This window comes from Hemitrygon akajei, chromosome 5 (genome assembly GCF_048418815.1).
Source record: "Hemitrygon akajei chromosome 5, sHemAka1.3, whole genome shotgun sequence".
NCBI lineage: Eukaryota > Metazoa > Chordata > Chondrichthyes > Myliobatiformes > Dasyatidae > Hemitrygon > Hemitrygon akajei.
Genome location: NC_133128.1, coordinates 152984120 through 153001208, shown reverse-complemented (window position 1 = coordinate 153001208; position 17089 = coordinate 152984120). Strand labels below are relative to the sequence as shown.

The 17089-nt window shown below is 39.0% G+C and overlaps 1 long non-coding RNA gene across 2 annotated transcripts in view; it reads left to right on the top strand.

Annotated features, from left to right (window-relative positions):
- LOC140728337 (uncharacterized) overlaps positions 1–17089 on the top strand; it is a 176519-nt gene that overhangs the window by 57250 nt on the left and 102180 nt on the right. For both annotated transcript variants that reach the window (XR_012099052.1, XR_012099053.1), the window contains exon 2: positions 6000–6161. This is a non-coding gene — a long non-coding RNA (uncharacterized lncRNA). The remainder of the gene's footprint in view (positions 1–5999; positions 6162–17089) is intronic.

Below are 17089 nucleotides of genomic sequence, written 5' to 3'. Positions count from 1 at the left end.
ACAGGGAACTAATAAAATAGCTAACAGTTAAAAGTTTTATGTTGCTAACTTCAGTCCAGACCGTATATCCTCAAACTGGTATTGATTTGTGGGTGATACACAGGGTAATTACAATCCAGCCTCTTAGATAGGAAGATGACTCTGAGATGACTTGGCAGATTTTACTTTCTGTTGAAGCAATCTGGTACCTGTCCTCAGGGTGGTTTGAATAACTTCATCCCTGCTCTTTCTAACGTTATTATAGGAAGGTAAAAATGAAAAATATTAGCCAACAATAATTTTTTAAAACTCTTCCAATGCTACCAATACTAACACCAATTACTTATCATTGGAAAATGAGCAATATATTCTATGGCCAAGTGGTTAAGGCTTTGGTCTAGTGATCTGAAGGTTGCTAGTTCGAGCCTCAGCTAAGGCAGCGTGTTGTGTGCTTGAGCAAGGTACTTAACCACACATTGCTCTGCGATGTATCAAGCTGTATCGGCCCTAGCACATTCCCTTGGACAACATCAGTGGCGTGGGCATGGGCAACTGCCTGTCTCCCATACAACCCTGCCCAGGCCTCTGCCCTGGAAACTGTCCAAGGTGCAAATCCATGGTCTTTCGAGACTAATAGATGCCTATTCTATGGCCCTTTGAGCCTGTTCTACCTTTCAATAAGATCATACTATTTCTCTTTTTAGCCTTCATTCTTTGTCTCTATGCTACACTCAGATGGTCATTTCCAGCTCCTCTGCACAGTCTGGGACACTTTCTCATTGCAGTTGGCTTTATGTTACTTCATGTCATTTATTGGTTCATTTTATGGCTCTTCCCACAGAGATCATAATCCAGACTCAATATCCATCTCTAAGATAATCACATGAATTAGCTCCTCCTGATGCTTGGGTTGGAGTTGCAGAGATGACTCAATAGGTATATTTAAAAGAGAACATATGGGTGGCTAGAGACTCAAAGGGAATGCAGACAATGGGGTGGGGGTATTGTCGTGGAAGACATGAACTGAGGAGTCAAAGAATGGAAGACGAAGCTTTCGATAACCTGAGCTGACAAGCTTTCTGAAGCTGGGGTGTCTGCTCTGAGCCCAGATGGATTAAAGTCCTTTTGTAATCTGTGAGACTTGTAGCTGAGGTTAAAAGCTGGACTGAAACGTGAACATCATCAGAACAGCAGCCAGGGCAGGGAGGGACTTGCATTTCTCAAGTCATTAGTAATATCAAATGGTTACTCAAGTTCACTATTCATATTTACAACCATTCTCTTCCAACATAACTAATGTAACTTGATCATTTTAACTTTGCTGTTATTTCTACTCCAGGCTCCCCTGCACTGTAAATGCTGTTAAGATTATATTGAGTGTTGCTTTGTGCATTCATAATCAACAATCAAAATCAGTCAACAAGCACAAGAATTATGGCATTGGGGATGTTCTCAGCAGATGTGCAGATGGACATTATCTCTACTGCACACTTACTAGTACATCAGGGGTGTATGGAACTGTAATTCTGAGGTAACAGAGGTATTATTAGCATGCAAGCAAACATTTAATCTTCACCAGCATGAATCCTTTGTAGCCAACATCTTGCCAAAGCAACCCTCATTTGTTTAATTGATTGTTATAGCCTCCAGAATACCCTCGTTCCTGCGTGTCAGACTAAACTTAATATGCAAAATGTTCTGATGTTGTGAGGAAGGTAAGCTTGTCAAATGGGCAAACTAATCAAGAGTTCAGTGGGTGAAGTAACCCTAGACCAGAAGAATGCAAAGTAGTTAGAAGACTCTTCCCTTTTTCAAATGTTACTAGCTTTTATGTAATTTGATGATAGTTTTTCATAAGGTTTTATTAGAAAATGATTGGTATTCTGTATACTATACAGTAAAGGATCGGTATTGTATGGAGAAGGTTTGGAGAGAGAGAGAGAGAGCGAGAGATTGTTTGCCAGAATGTTGCCTTGTCATGGGGGAAGCTAAGCTGTTTTCCTTGGAGTGAAGAAGACTGAGGGATGACCCAACTGAAGTATATTAGATCATGAGAGGCAAAGATAATTAATAAATACAGAAGTTCCATGCTTACAGTGAAAGGAAATGTTTAATCTTCCAGCCTACATTATGCTTATGGATGATGGATGAGGCAATTCTACAGACTTTGATGGCAGAGAGAGAATGAATGACCACTCTGAGCTCACACGTGGCCTACGTCTATGGAGAAGAGGCATCAACCTAACAGAAGTAAAACTCTGTAATTAAAACAATCAGATAGTTGAAGGCATTCTATCTCTCAAACATCACTCCTCAAGATTCATCTTTCAAAAATATGTACAGCAGAAACTATTAAGCAGCTTCTGTCCTTTATGACTGGCCACTATCTCTAGATTCTTTTGTTTCAGCAGTGTAAGCATTTATTTTGGATATCCATACTCACACACCGGTCATAGCTATCTACAAGGATCTTGAGGTCAAATAATGGAATATTAAAAAATGAACAGCTTATTACAAAGGGATGTTATGTAGATCTTTTAGTCAAAAGCAACAAAGAACTGTTTAGTTCTCATAAACTTCTCAGATATTGATGAGCTTCTGAGTTACTAGTCAGCATCTCTTGCGATAGGTGGTAGGTGGGTAAATAATAAGGCTGCACCTGCTACACAAAGCTTCGGATGAGAAGTTCTGGATTACCAATATAATTGATCACTCATGTAATCAAGAAGTTTTTATTAGAAGCTAATTCATGTTGCATTCACTTCCATGTAATTAAGCCATCTGCTTTTATGTTTCAGAATCAGAACCAGAATCCTTTTATTGCCAGTTTGTGAAACATAGCAGAATTGATTGTGGTTCAGTGCCAAGCATAAAACGCAAGGACAACACTATAACAGACAACACAATAGCAACCAACAATTTATAAGACAATAGTGCAACCAGCCATGAGCAATCAACAATTAGCAGAATGGTCACATGTGCAAATGCCGATAACCAAACTTAAATAAAAGTGAACATATGAACAGAAGCAATAATTACCAACAGAACAAGGAGAGCAGGAAAGACCATTTAATAGATGTTGTGCAGGGACAGTTAGGGTATTACACTTAAGTTAAGAAACTGGACAGCTGCAGGAAAGATGCTTCGGAGATGACCTGGCGGTGGTGGACTCGTAGCATAAACCTGATGGCAGGTTGGTGAATAGGCAGTTGCTACTGTGGGTGGAATCACTGGTGATTTTTTTCAGCTCTTTTCTTTGTTCTAGGTATTAGAATCTTCCGAATATTTTCAGATATAGGGAGGACAGAAGTGTAGACTTTGCAATACACGAGCTTTCAATATTTGTAAAAGGTTGCTTTTACAAGGGCGGCATGGTAGATTAGTGGTTAGCACAAAGCTTTACAGTACCAGCGAGCTGGGTTCAATTCCTGCTGCTGTGAGTAAGGGGTTTGTACATTCTCCCTGTGACTGTGAGGGGTTACTGTAGATGCTCTGGTTTTCTCCCACAGTCCAAAGGCATGCCAGCTGGTAGATTAACTGGTCATTAGGCTCCGATCAAATCAGGGGAATTGCTGGGCTGTGCAGCTCAAAGGACCAGAAAAGCCTATTCTGCACTGTATCTCAATAAATAAAAATAATTAAAGCAGAAATACAGCGGGTTAGTTGGGTCTGTTGAAATTAAGTAAATACATGAGATGTGGCAAAATGAGATTTATAGTCACTTTAACCTAGACTCAGGTTATTCTGGGACATAGGTTTACAATTTTAAAGGCTCAAAACCGGAATTGATAAAATCTTCTCTTCCCATTATTAAACAAACCTGTTGCATCTTATGGCCTCGAGCAAATTAGAATTGTTTTACTATGCTGCTTAAGTTGGAAAGGCCCCTCCAACACGAATTGTACCATGTGGTCTAATGATCCTTTAGGCATCATATGACAAAGGTTGTGTTTGGGCAAAATCTAGAACTTCAAGTTTACCCAAGAACATTTTTGCATATTTACAGATGTTAATTGACTTACGTAATCAGACTGCCTGATAGGAGATAATTGTTCTTTTTCTTTCCTTTATTGACATCCTTTAATATACAGTATTTAAGAAAGGAATACAATACCACTTTACAAATGTAGCTGATGGGGGATTTGTGAAAAAAATACTTCTGGTAAGTGTAATTTTTGGGGAGTTAGTGCAAGTTCACTCTTGAACGGTGAAGTTGAATTTGGTACCCATTTCTGATTGTCTTTGAGAAGCTGTGAAAAAGAAATGGTGAGCTTATTTCTTCATTAACAATGATCTTTCAAGAATCGATAGATTCAGGCATTGTACCGGATGACTGGAAAATTGCAACTGTTACTCCGCTATTTAAGAAGGGTGGGAGGCAGCAGAAAAGAAACTATAGACCTGTTAGCCTGGCATCAGAGGTTGGGAAGTTGTTGAAATCGATTATTAGAGATGAGATTACGGAATACCTGGAGGCAAATGACAAGATAGACCAAAGCCAGCATGGTTTCCTGAAAGGAAAATCCTGCCTGACAAACCTACTGCAATTTTTTGAGGAAATTACAAGCAGGGTAGAAAAAGGAAATGCAGTAGAAGTGGAGTACTTGGATTCTCAGGAGGCCTTTGACAAGGTGTCGCACATGAGGCTGCTTAGAAAGATAAGAGCCCATGGAATTACAGGGGAGTTACCAGCATGGGTGGAGCATTGGCTGGTTGACAGAAAACAGAGAGTGAGAATAAAGAGATCCTATTCTGGCTGGCTGCTGGTTACCAGTGGAGTTCCATAGGGGTCGGCGTTGGGACAGCTGCTTTTTACGATGTATGTAAATGATTTGGACTATGGGATTAATGGATTTGTGGCTAAATTTGCTGATGATACAAAGGTAAGTGGAGAAGCAGGTAGTATTGCGAAAACAGAGAGCCTGCAGAGAGATTTAGATAGTTTAGGGGAATGGGTAAAGTGGCAAATGAAGTACAATGTTGGAAAGTGTATGGACATGCACTTTCGTGGAAGAAATAAATGGGCAGACTATTATTTATATGAGGAGAGAACTCAAAATGCAGAGATGCAAAGGGACATGGGAGTCCTTGTGCAGGATACCCTAAAGGTTAACCTCCAAGATTGAGTCGGTGGTGAAGAAGGTGAATGCAATGTTAGCATTCATTTCTAGAGGTATAGAATATAAGAACAGGAATGTGATGTTGAGGCTCTATAAAGCACTCATGAGACCACACTTGGAGTATTGTGTGCAATTTTGGGCTTCTTATTTTAGAAAGGATACACTGACATTGAAGAGGGTTCAGGAAGATTCACGAGAATGATTCCAGGAATGAAAGGGTTACCGTATGAGGAACATCTGGTAGCTCTTGGGCTGTATTCCCTGGAGTTCAGGAGAATGAGGGGGGGATCTCATAGAAACATTGCAAATGTTAAAGAGCCTGAACAGATTAGATATGGCAGAGTTATTTCCAATGGTAGGGGATTCTAGGACAAGAGGGCACGACTTCAGGATAGTAGGATATCCATTTAGAACAGAGATGCAGAGAAAGTACTTTACTTAGAGGGTGGTAAATCTGTGGAATTTGTTGCCATGAGTGGCTGTGGAGGCCAAGTCATTGGGTGCATTTAAAGCAGAGATAGATAGGTTCTTGATTAGCCAGGGTATCAAAGAGCATGGGGTGAATGCAGGGGAGTGGGGATGACTGGAAGAATTGGATCAGCCCATGATTGAATAGCGGAGCAGACCCGATGGGCCAAATGGCCTACTTCTGCTCCTATATCTTATGGTCTTATGGTCTTAACATGTTTTTATTTAATTCTTTAAAAATTCAGATACATGTAATGCAGAGCATTCATGTCAATAATTTTGTCACAAGCCTTATTATTCTAATTACTTAAATGTTCACTGTTATCTTTTATGTAAAACACTCAACCAGCCAGTTGACAGGAATTTCACACGGGTTCCATCTAGTTAGTGTACAGTAGTGAGAGAGTCCTAAACTGTGGCCCTTTCTTCCAGGACCTTGTGGTGATTGCAACCAGCTTCAGTACCGCCTTCTGAACTCCTCCAGAAATTCTGGACAGGGCTTTCATTGGGCAAGAAGAACAGACATGCACAAGAGAACTGCCTTTTCAGCAAGCATGACTGAAGTGTGCTAGGAGATAGTCCAATTTGTTATAGGTAAGTTGATTGTCACATGTTCTGGGGTTCAGTGTAAAACTTATTTGTATGCCATCCGTACCAATTGTTTCATCACATCAGTGTTTGAGATAGTACAAGAGCAACCAATAACGCAATGCAGAATAGAGTGTTATAGTTACAGAGAAAGTGCAGTGCAGGCAGACATCAAAGCTTAAGACCATAGCAAGGTAGATTGTGAGGTCAGGAGTCCCAGTTTTCATACTAGGGGACCATTCGATAGTCTTATAGCAGCAAGATAGAACATGTCCTTGAGCCTGGTGATATGCACTTTTGAGCTTTTGTATCTTCTACCCAGTGGGAGGGGGAGGAGAGAATGTCTAGGATGGGTTGGGGTCTTTGATTATATCGGCTACTTTACCGAGACAATGAGAAGTATAGATAGAATTCATGGAGGGGAGGCGATGTCCATTCTCTGCCAAGAAAATGCATTTTGAAGAAACAAGTAATTACACTGCATTTGCTGGGCTGCAACTATTACACTTTAGGTTAAGTAAAGCAAAGATGAAGGTGTCCAAAACCAACTCATATGCAAGCAATCATGACTGAAGCTGCTTATTTCTGTATTGAAAGTTATCTTCATTGCTTCATTCTAACTGTATTTTGCCAACCCTTTAATTGAAACTTAAACTACTCTTATCATATTATCTGGTGCTTTCTGCATGTCTGTTTGCAGAGCACGTCGCCACTCATCTATTTATAAATTACCTGCACTTTATATCTGCCTCTAACAGATTTTTAGTTACCTGTAGTTTTGATATAAAGCAGTGGTCGAAGTATTTTGTGTCATTCCTCATTAATGTATTCATTAAGTGCAAAGGTTGCTTTTTGCAGAAATGTTTCCTTGCACGTATAACAAAAGTACCAAAGTTATTTCTTGCAGATAGCAAGATCATATTTTGCAGAAAAATAAATTTGTAAGTGGTTTATTCTAGTATGTGTTATATCGCATATCACTACGTTTGGATATAGCCCAAGTATGGAGTGAGAGACACTGAAGTGGGTCGATAGTTCATTGACTTTAAAGTGAACAGAGTTAAAGGGAAAAGAAAACAATCAACACTAGGCCAAACAGGGTCGTTAACTGAAACTCTCAAATGGAAAATGAAGCCAACACTGTGGCTGAATGGAATAACTAAATATAAAGCGAATACTACTAGTCTTCAGAGTTAGTTGAATCGACAGTCCAATTTCTCAGGCAAGGCCGAATGCAAGCAGGCAGCGAAACATTGCTGTGCTTTGCTCAAGTCATGACAAGCACTACCACAAAAAGAATGGAGTTAAATACCATCACAATGAAATAATAATTAGCTGATCCATGCATATTCACGAGTGCAATTGCTGTACCTGCTACGTTGCCAAATCTGAGTGTGTGCTGCACAACTGGCAGGTGTGTTTACAGACATTTTTAATCCCTCCCTCCCTCGGTGTAGAGTGCCCTCCTGCTTCAGAACATCCACCATTGTTCCTGCACCTAAAAAGACCAAGGTAACATGTCTGAACAACTGGTGTCCTGTTGTACTCACCTCAATAATAAGCAAATGCTTTGAGAGGCTGGTCAAGGACTACATCTGCAGCTTGCTACCACCCACACTGGGCCCCCTCTCCATCGTCCTCAACACAGGTGTCCCTCAGGGCTGTGTGCTGAGCCCACTGCTGTACACTCTGCTCACACATGATGACACGGCGAGCACGCAAGTATTCACATTGTCACATTGTGTTGATTGTCAGCACAGGCACACCTCAGGGATGTGTGTTTAGCCCACTGTCCTACTCTCTACACCCATGACGGTGTGACTATGCATAGCTCAAAAGCAATCTATAAATTTGCTGATGATACAATCATTGTTGGCAGGATTTCAGATGGTGATGAAAGGGGGTACAGGAGTGAGATATATCAGCTAGTTGAGTGGTGTCGCAGCAACAACCGTGCACTCAACATCAGTAAGACCAAAGAACTGATTGTGGACTTTGAAAAGGGTAGGGTGAGGGAACACACACCAATCCTCATAAAAGGATTAGAAGTAGAAAGAGTAAACAACTTCAAGTTCCTGGGTGTCAATATCTCTGAGAATCTATCTTGGACCTAACATATTGATGCAACTGCATGACACCAGTTACATTTCATTAGGAGTTTGAGGAGATTTGGTATGTCACTAAAGACACTTGCAATATCTACTGTTGCATTTTAACTGGTTGCATGATCGTCTGGTATGGGGTGGTGGGGAGGACTAGTGTACAGGATTGAACTAAGCTGCAGAGAGTTATAAACTCAGTCAGCTCCATCAGGGCACGAGCCTCCATAGGATCCAGGACATCCTCAAGGAGCGATGCCTCAAAAGAAGGCAGCATCCATCATTAAGGACCCAGATCATGTAGGCCATGCCTTGTTCTCATTGTTACCATCAGGAAGGAGGAATAGAAGCCTAAACACAGACACTCAGCAATTCAGGAACAGCTTTGTTCCCTCTGCCATCAGATTTCCAAATGGACATTGAACCCATGAACACACTTCACCACTTTTTTATTTCTATTTTGCACTATTTATTTAATTTACCTATTTAACATATATACTTACAGTAATTCACATTTTTTCCTGTATTGCATTGTACCGCTGCCACAAAGACAACAAATTTCACAAAAAATGCCAATGATATTAAACCTGATTCAGATTCTGAATCTGAATTCTGATTCTGATTATTATCATTCTTCAGTACCCGAGTGTAAAGGAGAGGGAAATGATTATACTCCGGATTGGATACAGCATAAAAAACACAATAAGCATAAAGAGTGCAGAGGGAGGTACAGATGCCCAGGCTCTGGAGCTTTTTGATCAGAACTGTAGGATTGATTGTGTTAAACAGTGAGCAAGGGTTCCCAACCTAGGGTCCAGAGACCTCTTAGTTAACGGTAAGGCTCCATTACATAGAAAATGGCTGGAAACTCCTGAACCTGAGGATTATTGTGCTTGAGAAGGGGAAATAATGCAGGCTCAGAAATCACGTTGCTGGCTGCGCTGACTTTCTTGCTGTACACAGCGTTTAATGAAGTCTCGGTGGTGGAAGTAGTAAATCAAAAAAAAATTATATGGAAATTCTTTATCAGTCTGTCAGACATGCCACTTACATTTGGGTAGAAGCTTGATTGTGTTCACATCCATAATCAATATTGAGCCCAATATTTAGTGATTTTCATGAATATTTTTGCCAGAATTGTGTGGCTGGTTCTGGTTGGGAAGTCTTGACTCAGCTGCAGAAGGACTTAATGAAAACCAACATCCACATAAAGTGTATTGAAGTGCATCAGTCTGCAACATGACATTCTGTGATGTACCTTCTTGAAGTGGTATTGGGTCCAAACAGGAAGGAAACTTGCCAAGTGCTGTCAGGAGTGACTGAATGAAACTCCACAGCTGTCAGGGATACCTGTAGCGCTGAATGCTTCAGCTTTCCCTATCCCCACTGAAACCTTCAGCTTGGATATTTTGTATTAATAAAGGCTAAGCATAGATCTCAAGTGAAGCCTTATCTTTTTCCATAATTAAATGGTTATTATGTTAACTATAAATATTGCAAAAAGGCAGGCACTGATAGGTCAGAGAGGACATGGAAATGAAAATATTTTGAACAGCCAATGGGACAGTTCTAACATACGTTTCTTTGCATCACAGATTTTCCCGACTAAGTGTAAATCTTCTTGGTGTGTCAATGAACAAATACACTCAATGGCCACATTACTAGATGCACCTGTACACTTGCTCACTTATGCAAATACCTAAACTGCCAATCACATGGCAGCAACTCAATACATAAAAGCATGCAGACATGGCCAACAGGTTCAGTAGTTGATCAGACCAAACATTAAAATGGGGAAGAAATGTGATCCAAGTGATTTTGAGCAGGGAATGATTGTTGGTGCCAGATGGGGTGGTTCGAGTATCTCAGAAACTGCTGATCTCTTGGGATTTTCATACACAACAGTCTCTATATTTTACAGAGAATAGTGCGAAAGACAAAAAAAAATCCAGTGAGGGGCAGTTCTGTGGATGGAAGCACCTTGTTAATGAGAGAGGTCAGAGGACCATGGCCAGACTGGTTCAAAGTTCAAAGTAAATTTATTTTCTAAGTCCATATATATCACCATATCAACCCTGAGATTCATTTTCTTGTGGGCATACTCAATAAATCCAATAACCATAATAGAATCAATGAAAGACTGCACCCAACAGGGTGGACAGCCAATGGAGCAAATACAAAAATAAGGAGGAAAAATGGAAATAATAATAATAACAAGTAAGTAAGCAGTAAACATCAAGAACATGAGATAAAGAGTCCTTGAAAGTGAGTCCATAGGATATGGGAACATTTCAGTGATGGGGCAAGTGAAGTTGAATGAAGTTATCCCCTCTGGTTCAAGATACCTAATAAACTGGCCACTGAGTGTATAAGACATTATCTGGAGAAATTCCTTTTTGGTCCCCAGCTCTATACATGCATGTGTTAGTATCAGCTGTCCTTTGTGCATTCATCACTACATCTGATTCACTTTACTTCAACAGAACAAATGTGTGATGCAAGAATATTACTGTGTATTACAGACGTGCTTAGCACTGTTTTCAGTCCTCGTCTGACTGCACAGAAAGCAGCACTGTGTCCATGCCAGACAGCCCGTACACATCTTGCTCTATTCCCATACTAATCCCATTTGATTCTCTCCACTTCCCGATCAACTTACTCCAGATTCTACCACTTAGCTACACACTCGGGGTAACTTACAGTGGTCAATTAATCAACAAACCGGCACATCTAAACCAGCGCACCAGGAAGAAACCCATATGGTCACAGGAAGAAAATGCAAATTCCAGCTGGATTGCACAGGAGGTTAAAACTCAATTATCTGTGGCACTGTCTAGTTATCTCTTGGACATCGTTGGCATCATTTATTGCCTATCCCTATTTCCTCTTGAGAAAGTGCTGATGTTCCTGCCACCTTGAACCACTGCAGTTCCCACACAGTGGGAGAGGGGAGGTGAATTCCAGGATTGAGACCCAATGATTATAAATAGGTGGTGATATATTTCCAAGTCAGGAGTTATGTGAGACCAAATGTGAACTTCTCTCCCTATGTCCATCCTGTGCCACCTTCAGAAGTGATTCCAACTAAACTGCGGTATCTCATTTCTTTGACCAACACTACAAATCTATCTTCCCACTGGGGACTCAAGAAACAAACTGAGAGCATGTGGAAGAGAAGGTCTTTGAGAATACAGTGAATAGAAAATAAATATAATCTTTAACTTGTGTCACTTACCAAATAGATGGAAAAAATGAAAAACAAAAGAGTATATTTCAAAATGAAGAAAAGTGTTAAAATATGGATATCCCCGCCCCCACAGGACCAGAAGCACATTTTTTCCAGCTCCTGCACCATAGTCAAAAAGTTAGCACAGTTTGGAAAGATGAACAATATAAGACACTACTTGGAACATAATGTACATTTTTTATCACACATAGGGTGATGTAAGTCTGGAATTCTCTACTTTGAATTCTGTTGGTGATTTTTGATGTTAATGATTAAAAACGAGCAAATACTAAATGTTTCTTTTTATCAATGGTGCCTTTGTTCTTGAAAGTTCATTGGGACTCGTATAGTTTTCTGCAGTTTAATGTTGATAAACTATTTCATTATTTCTATTTATTATGCAATTCTCCTGAGCTGAAAAGGTAACAGGATGAATCATTTCCCATCTGTAACTTGCCAATAAAAATAATTACAAGATAACTCTGTTCCCATCATGTCCTTCACCTCCCTGGAGATATGCTGAACAGGCCATTCAAGTCATTATAGTATGTCTGTGCTTGGGGCTGCTCTAAACATGCTATCAACTTTTGTTAGGCAATCTCGGGGAATCAAGACTGGAGTAGCCCTGGTAAAGGGAGGGAGATCAAAGCAATAGAAGGGAATGGCTGAATAAAGCAAAGCTGCCCTTTACCCAAACTTTAATTCTCATCTTCCTGCAGTGTTAAGAAAAGGTATTAGTCCTATAAGCTCACCCTTATTTACAAATGAGGGCCTCAGGAGGGCATTACAGCATTACAGAAGTTAACAGTAAGTTTCAGGATCAACATGAAATTATACTTAATACATTCAGGGTATATATACACATACATACACAGGGTGAGTAACGTATAGTATTGACAACAGCACCTGGTTAGTCCCAGGACAATAGTTAAAGGGCTTTGTCTTTTTTTTGGCAGATATCAAATACTCCTGAGCTGAAAACCGCTCAATAAATAATAATACAAACGCTTGCTGTATGGTCAGTTACCACCAATCTGACTTCACCATAATCAACAAAATCTTTCCCTTTCACGTTATTTGTTTAGTTCAAATTGATTTGCTAATTCCAGCGGGATCAAAATTCCATGAATAGCTAATGATACATCCTATACTGTCGGCTTAGCTACTGATAAAGTCTGCGTGGCAGCCCGGGTCAGGGCAGGGAATCTGAAAAATTCTCCTCTTCAAGTTACTTGACCAGCGACCTCTGTGTATTTAAGTTTACTCAGGAGCAAGACCTTTAATTAGTGGAATTGTTCTGGGAGAAGATGCATTTAACTTTCTTATGATTTGGTGAATAAGCTAGAGATGAAGACAAATGATATATTGTTCACTTTTTGCCAACTAAATCTGTAAAACTGGGCTAGCCAAAATGAAGTATTCTTAAACTGAAAGACCACGGCTGGCAGCTCGAGCAACTGTAGAATGTCACTGGGCAATCCAATATTGACTTTACACTATCTGAAGGTCAACCTTTTCATGTTCAGGTCATTTTTGTTTTGACAGTTTCCATTTTAGAAAGCTTGGAGTGTTCAGTGCAGAAGCAATAGGAATATTTAACCAACATTGAATGCCTCAAACTGCTCTTCAATGAACACCAACTGGCATCTGTAAAATAACAGTTTCTATAATCAGATGCAGAGGCGGTGTAGGGAATAGTGGGTGGGCAGAGGGCTTCTTGCATATTACTATTGTGGAGGTTTGGTTTGCTGGCATCCTTTTAAGGTGTGGCAGCAATTCAGATAGTTATTTACATTATTGTGGTAATACCCTGACAATTAACCACCACCTTCACTGTAAATACTGGATTTAGGTTATAGTCACATCGCCAGGTGTACAACGCCTGTGCTGTGTACAAACAAGTAACAAGTAACTCGGGCGACCTCTGGGGCTGCGATTAATGCCAAGCCTTACTTCACCCTCCCCTGCTGAAAATGGGCGATACTTTTGCACAATTGATGCACAAGAAGGAACACATATTTAAATCAAAATGTATAATTACACCATTTATTATTGTCTCCTTTAATACACGACCAAGATAGCAAATAATAGTCCTAACTTCTCCCCCATCTCCCAAAATCTATTTTGTTTGAAGGATGTAATATATATATATATATAAAAAAAAAGACCAAGAATTTTAATAGCAATGCACTAACCTCATGAAATTTAGTTCTGTGCATTGGTTTGGCAAAATGTTTAATTTCACTGAACTTGGAACTGACTGCTATCATTTACAGGACAGGGACAAAACCTGCATACTGCATCTTTCTAATTTCATCTTTGACACTGGGGTGCATAGTACTTGATGTAACATCCATTCTACTCTAAGTTACTGTTTACTGTGTGCGTCCAACTGCAAAAAAAACGTTCAGGTTGCGTCACTCAGGGCAAGAGCCATTTGTGATTTTAAGTAACCTGCAAGTCTATCAGGTTAATCATTTTTAACTTATTGTAAACTTATTGTAAAGCAAAGCTGTACTTACATACATTATGCACCATTTATATTCTTCTTTTTAAATGTTGGTACAAAAGATACTGCATAAAAGTGAGCCCAATCATTTTTGAAAGAAACAAGAGTATAACTCAGAAACAAGCAGACTGATCTAATGAAGAGAATGTACTGGCTATCATTCACAGGAAAATATTGGGATCATAAAAATTTATTGCTAATTGAGCTAATCTGAAAGGTTTAGATATTCAAAAGGATGATCAGTGGAGTTGATGCGATGAGACGGTGATGTAAATTTATTTGTCATGATCATATTTTCAAGTAAAGAAGTGTACGTTTTGATGTTGTGATGATGTATTACTGTATTACACAAAAATCACATGATTTTATCCAGCAAAATGCAGCCAATGTTGTAAACGTCAGTGCAATTCAACATGAACCACTAACAAACACTACATTTTAATCTGTAGCCAAGTTCAAAATGTGTATTGCACTTTTAAAAGTTTAAATCACTTTGAACCATGGATCTAAATTTGTATTTATTTCTTGATTCAAGCCACACATCAAGGTGTGGTTATTTATACATCAATATAAACAAAATTTCAACTCTAATTGCTGGCAAACAATGTAATATTCTTTATCGATGTGAATACAGCTAAGCTAAAGTATGTTTGAATAAAGAAGATTGACAGAAGAGTTGAGATGGTCTATTAACATCTTACTGAATAAACGTGGATCTGTTTGGCAAGATGTTTTTTTTATTTTATAGGAAGGAGTTTTGATTTTAACTGATCTTACAAAAAGTTATAATAAATTGTCAGAAGTCAAATTTCTCCATTGAAAGCAAACTGGCTGCAGAAGATGTACAGCGAGAAGTAACTTCAGCTCAGCAAATTGATTTAGGATCCCTGAAACATTTTTTAACAGAAGCATTGATTTACTTTAAATAACGAGGTTAATGTGTCCACTGTAGAGTAGATGAAGGAAAAGCATTTAAATACTTAACCATTTACCTGTAGTTTCAGAATTCTCCTACATAAAGACTAAATTTATTATTGCCCTTGAAGCTTTATATGTTTGACATTAGTGTACTTTCCAGTTTTAACATACATCTCTTTTACAGTAAGAGGATTTGTACAAAATATATATTTCATTATGTTGATGCAAAAAGGTTACATTTTACATCATACATTGTCAATTCAGCATAGCGCATGCATGGATGACCCTAGATACGTATCTGGTTTGTCAATGTTCTTACGTCAATTCTGTGAAAATGGTTCTGCATGGTGGATATCGGACTGAGAATTTATTTTTCCTAAAGTCCATTCATTACTTTTTAAAATAGTCTTCCAGTAATTTTATATGACCTGAGAGTGGCTGTATAACCAATGAATCTCGGCAGCATGAACCACAGCCAGCTCAAAATATTATCTATCAGAACAAATGGAAAGATACTAGATCAGATGCACTTCTATAGATGCACTTTTGAGAGCGTCCTGACATGCTCTGTGAGGTATGCATGCTGCACTGCGGTAGACAGGAGGGATCTACAACGGGTAGTTTAAACTTCCCAGCGCATCACCGGCACCCACCTACCCACCCTCAAGGAAATATATACACAGAGGTATCAAAGAAAGGGCAGCAATATCACAAAGGATCCTACCCAAAAAAATTACCGTACTTCCCCAAGCTGTCAGGCTGAGCAATGCCTCCAACCATTAACCCACTTCACCACCCCTCACCACCATTACATTTACATCAGCCACTCCTCTCCACGGCCCCTCAGCACCCTTCATTCCCCCCCATGCATCACTGATCATACAATCAGTCTACGTATATAAACTAATGTAACCAGGTGACTGTTGAATATTAGTTTTTATTGTCAAAATGTGTTCACCTTGGTAATGCTAAAATAGCTGCCTGTGCCTTTCAGAGAAAATGGTGACGTCATTATGTACGTGCAAAATAGAAAGAAAAGTTCCAATGTTTTAGAATGAACATCGAGTATTTGGTCGTATGGGGAGGAAAGGTGAATAATATTTGATGATATTCACGTAAATTCATTTACTCTTGCTTGTAAATCTAGAATATTGGTAATTTGATATGTTTTACATGTGGGTGTTTTAGAATTATCGACACTGGATCGCATGGTTGTTTGAAGTTCCTTATTGGCCTAGTAGGTTAGTCTTTTTAGCAATTTAACTACAAGGCAATATATTGTAAAAGTTTATTTTTGCCTTACTTTAATGGTTCTTGACTGAATGTGAATGTAACAGAGTAATGTGAATGTGTTCATCTCTGCTCACATAGAGAGAGCGAGGAGAATTCGTTTCAGGGTCTAGCCTATACATGTTTGGAAGTTAAGCACATGTGTGCCAAAGTGAGTATCCCTCTTGGTTAAGATGAGATGTATTTATTTATGTTTTTGATGTTGTATATAAGGTACAGGGTTGGTGGGATTCTAATGTTGGTTGTATTGTTTTTTTTAGAATTGCCACTACTGTATTGGTTTTGTATATTTTGTTTTATTTTTCATACTGAATGTAACTAGTTGATACTGAAATTAAGCTGAGATTGTAACAGCTGGAATCATTTTGTTGTTTTTATTTTGATACTCTCTTTCTGCATTAAACACCCAAAACAGACAAAGAAACTAGAGACCTGAAAAAGTATTTGTTGTCCTGAATGTGTATCTTTTTCCCAGACTACAAAACTAATCTTATGTACCGGTATATAAGGCCACACTCAGCAATTACTTGTACATTGTATTGTAAAGTACAGGATTGCTTTTATTGTGTTTTAATGCTTATTTTGTTTTTTATGCTGCATTGGATCTGGAGTAACAATCATTTCATTCGCATTTTCTCTCGAGTACTGAAGAATGACAATAAACATTCTTGAATCTTGAATCTTGCACTGATGCCGTTTTGGTTTACGGCAACTCTGCTGAAGCAAACTAAAACAATAGGGAAACAGCAATTCAACTCTTATGAAACCATAAAGCATCTATTTCAAATGAAGGCAGGGTGCTAAATTTGCACCAGCACCTTCAGAATACTGCTTGCAATCTGCATTTAAAAGAAATGACTGGATATGATAGCACCTCATTCCGACAGCAATA